The sequence below is a fragment of the Ziziphus jujuba genome, chromosome 8 (genome assembly GCF_031755915.1).
Source record: "Ziziphus jujuba cultivar Dongzao chromosome 8, ASM3175591v1".
In the NCBI taxonomy this organism is placed as follows: domain Eukaryota; kingdom Viridiplantae; phylum Streptophyta; class Magnoliopsida; order Rosales; family Rhamnaceae; genus Ziziphus; species Ziziphus jujuba.
In genome coordinates, this window is record NC_083386.1 from 85,001 (window position 1) to 90,000 (window position 5,000).

Here is a 5,000-nt window from a genome sequence, read left to right on the forward strand (position 1 = left end):
TCCCCCACTTGGTTACCCACACGACCATCGAGCTCCTCCATGCCTTGCTCCACACAATCAAGCCGCTCCAACATGTCGGCAACGGCCAACTCCATCTTGACCACCTTGGTCTCCATGGCGGTGAGAACGTCCTTCGACTTTGAACGCCCACGTCCCTTCCTTGCAGCTTCGGGGATGACCTCCCTTCCCCTTGCTTCTTCAATCACAACCTCTGATGAAGACATGTTGCTCTAGATGCTAGCTTTAACCTTGGCTCTGATACCACTTGTCACGGACTTGTTTGTTTACCCTTCAAGCCGTGCGGCCTTAGTTGCTATTCCGACCCTTTGTTGCAACTAAGTAAGCCTTTTGCCCACTAAAAGAGAAAGCTAAGCAAAGAAAGCTAGAGCACAAAGAGAGTTTGGGAGAATGAAAGTATATTACTTGAAAGAGAGCTTTACAAGTATAGATGAGATTTCTTGGATGGTTTGGCCAAATGAGGCCTCCACCTATTTATAGGCATACAAAGCTTAATCCTACGGCTATAATTGCTTTAATCCTACGGTGGAGAATGGTTCCCACCTACTCCCACCTACTTTACATAAAATATCTAAAGAAACATCTAGAATGGATATGTACATGGCTTGGCCCATTGTAAGGCCCAAAATAGGCCCAAAGTGGATTATAAGGCCCATAATGGATTGGAAGGCCCAAAATGGAGAGAATGCTCACCAAGTGTTTGATGCGAGCAACATAGCAGATAAGGCCGAGAGGGCCAAAGGACTGCCAAAGAAAAGGCAGAGAGCAAGAGACGATGATAACAGGGCATGAAGGCCGAATGTTGGAATGCCGTGGAGGCACAAGCTTCAGAGGAAGCACAACTGGACCACAGAGCTTGGGTAGCCTCAGAAATATTGGTGCACATGAGCACAAAATGTCGGATGTGGAGGCAAAGGACTTCAATAGAAGCAACAGCCTTGAGGGCATGGTGGTCAGTGCCATGAGGGCACGAGACTCTAGTGCGAGTCCATAAGGAAACCTTAAGTGAGCCGGTTCGGTGAGAGAGTAACCGTTTGCTTGGGTGGAATTCGGACGAGCGCTGGAAGCAGGCGTCAAAGGCATAAGTGGGGGAGTGTTCATTGCATTGACACCCTACACCTTGGGCATAAAGAAGTGGCGGTTTTGGAAGCCTAAATCTGAGATAGGCAGCGTGCATTGAAGCAGAAGTCTGGTTGAAGAAGTTCATGGGGGACAACACCTTATCCTTGAATCTTTTGGCCAGAGTTGGATGGAGCCAAGAGTAGGCCCATGATCAAGTAGCCTTGTGGAGTTTGAAAGCCATTTGTGGAAGGATAAGGGCCAGACAGTGATGAGTCTAGGGAAACCAGAACCTCACAAAAGCGAAATGCCAAAAGACGTATGTAAGCATGGAAAGGGAAAGGACTATGAAGGAAAGTCTCAGTGGAGACCAACAAAATGTCCTTATAAGACCAAGAGGGTCAAATTTGAGTATGGTATACTGCCGGAGGGCAAGATTTGGGTTCAAGAAGGAACCTTGGATGCGTGGAGCATTGTAAATTTGCCAGAGGGCAAAAACTGGCTCAGAGGAGGAGCCGAGATACAAAAGTGAGCAAGATTGAGGCAAAGAACTAGGGAAGGGACTTAGTTCAAGACGACACTAGGTGTCAACAGCCGAAATAAGGGGGTTGCAGAAGAGAGGACCTCCATTCAAGATGTGGTAACTCGTCGGGAAGAGGATGCCACTTGCGCAAGGGTTGGCGTTGGAAGCCACAAGAATAAATGCACACTCAAGGGATGTTGTGCATAAATTTGCCTTTGGAGAAGGCAAAGCTAGCTTGAGAATTGCTAGCACATCACCATCGTGGAGATGGAAATTTGAGATGCACACTCGAGGGATGTTGTGCATAAATTTGCCTTTGGAGAAGGCAAAGCTAGCTTGAGAATTGCTAGCACATCACCATCGTGGAGATGGAAATTTGAGATGCACACTCGAGGGATGTTGTGCATAAATTTGCCTTTGGAGAAGGCAAAGCTAGCTTGAGAATTGCTAGCATCACCATCGTGGAGATGGAAATTAGAGCTCGGGAAGCTATTCGTCCAAGAAGGGACGTGAAGTTGGCTAAGAGTGATGCCAACAAGTGAAGAGAGCATCTGTCCAAGGGGGACATGAGTCTGGCTAGGGTGCCAGCGAGATACATAAGAGGCAGAATTCGTCCGAGGGGGACACTATCTGCATATGGAGCTGAAAGTGCGGGGCGAAGCACTAATTTATGCACAAGGAGGTGCAGGTTTTGAGGAAAGCTTGAGTTTGGGTGAATGCATGCAGTAGGTCCTTGGCCAAGTCCAAGAGTGGGCGCGCGAAGGTCGTCACGGGGGTGATTCTACAGAGGTAGAGGGACGAAGTATGCAGGATCTTGAGTTTGAGCCTGAAGAGCTTATGTGGATGAAAGGTGTTGCGCGGAGTGCAGGAGTCTTGAGGATAGCCAGCGGGCACGTCGATGAGGGCATCGACGTAATGAAGTGGGGGAGGATGTGACGGTCCGCACCTTTGGAATGGCCTAGTGGCATTTTTGTAAATATTTGAAGGTCGGGATCTTCGATCCCGGGCCGTGGGAAGTTCTTAAGAATGTCACTAGGATGGTGCATATCGAATGGCAAGCCAAGATGTGAAGGTTTGCTAGAGAAAACCCCATTATGATTCCTCGCACAAAGTGATATCTATGGCTGCCAGAATGGAAATGGCTCAATAAGCTCTTTAGGGGGGTGGTCCGTGTTGGCTCTCCACGGCCCCCGGCTCCGGCTTCGAGCTTGGGCTAAGCGAGCTTCCCATGGGCGACGGCAAGCCATGGGGCGGACATATAGCGCCACGAAGGTGGTCTTATGTCTCCGAGGGACAGGGAGTCCCGAGGACAGTACCGGTAGGCGCTATGAGCTGGTATTGCGCGTCACTCCTGTGTCAGAGGCTAAGTGTAGCATTCGCTATGCCGTTTTCTATCGGCTATGCCAAGAACACACGTAGGCCTTTGTTACAAGGTTGTGGCAAATGTGCCAATGAGCGGGGGCTCGGGTTCTGCCTCGCTCAAGAGGGTCGGAAGCTAAATAGGCACGGACGGGGCGACACCGTGCCATCGGGTGACATTCATATGTGGGCTTCCAACCTTGTGTTGCTACCCTGAGGGCATGTTGGCATGATGCTGGTGTGCATGCTCTAGGGTCGGATGCTATTCGAGATGTGTCTGGACCAAGGCCCGAGTGAAGAGATGGGTTGCTGGCTAGATCTTGGCACAAGATTGAGTAACAAGCTACCGAGTGGGCGCAAGGCCATCGGGCTAGCTTGCTGAGCGACATGAGCCATGACGACTATGGGAACCTCATGAGCATACAATTGGTATCAGATGGGTCGATATATGAACTCGGATAGTGAAAAGGCTGGCCATGACTGGAGAGTCTTGGCGCCGCACGGTCTATTCCGCTGCATAAAATGTAGGACCGTGACACAAGGCACAAAGCAGCCGCCAAGGCACAAGGATGGATGCGTGCCAACCCCTTGCCACCAATGCTAACCCGGGGCCCATCCACATTCATACATATACTTAAAATAGGCCCAAACAAGTCCACCTAAAAGCAGGCCTTGCACCGAGAAGGAAATGGGGTTCGCCTGGAAACCACCATAAATGCCGAACTGAGGCTCATCGTTCCTTTGCTCCGGCCAAAACTGTTACATGGTGCCCCAACTATTGGTTACAAAACTTGTTGGTGCGTTGCTTTGCCCAACCACTGTGCCATGGTGTCCCCCAGCCAAGCCTAGGGTGGTGCCACCGATGCCCCATGCGATGCCCACCGATGCCCCATGCGATGCCCACCGTGCCCCATGCGATGCCCACCGATGCCCCATGCCATGCCCACCGATGCCCCATGCCATGCCCACCGATGCCCCATACCATGCCCACCGTGCCCCATGCCATGCCCATCGGCTTTGCCATCATGCCCAAGGATGGCAAAGGGGTTAGTCTCCATGAAATTATGTGTGTGGACCCAATATAAGGTGTAGCACTTGTAGTGCCCATCGTTGGGGCATCCGTGTGCCATGCCTTGCCCCGTTGGCGGCATCCGTGTGCCATGCCGTGCCTCGCCGCCCCACCACGTACGCATTTTGCCGCAATTTCGTGCAATTTCCGTGCAACATAAAGTTCCAAAAAATCACATGGATCATTTTAAAGCATTCCCAACAAAAAAAACCAACCTCCAACCCATTTCCTATTTTATTCGAATTTTTCTTAGTTTTTCGGCAAAAAAATTATAAAAAATTCTATGTTGCTCCAAAAATTACAAATCCAATTCCATAATGTTCTACCCATTTTTCTAAGCATCCCTGCAAAAAATCTCATCAAAATTCGATGTCTAGAGCAAAAAAAGGCCATTATGACTCCTCGATTCCCACCGATGCCCCATGCCATGCCCATCGATGCCCCATGCGATGCCCACCGTGCCCCATGCGATGCCCACCGTGCCCCATGCGATGCACACGATGCCCACCGATGCCCCATGCGATGCCCACCGATGCCCCATGCGATGCCCACCGTGCCCCATGCGATGCCCACCGATGCCCCATGCGATGCCCACCGATGCCCCATGCCATGCCCACCGATGCCCCATACCATGCCCACCGTGCCCCATGCCATGCCCATCGGCTTTGCCATCATGCCCAAGGATGGCAAAGGGGTTAGTCTCCATGAAATTATGTTTGTGGACCCAATATAAGGTGTAGCACTTGTAGTGCCCATCGTTGGGGCATCCGTGTGCCATGCCTTGCCTCGTTGGGGGCATCCGTGTGCCATGCCGTGCCTCGCCGCCCCACCACGTACGCATTTTGCCGCAATTTCGTGCAATTTCCGTGCAACATAAAGTTCCAAAAAATCACATGGATCATTTTAAAGCATTCCCAACAAAAAAAACCAACCTCCAACCCATTTCCTATTTTATATGAATTTTTCTTAGTT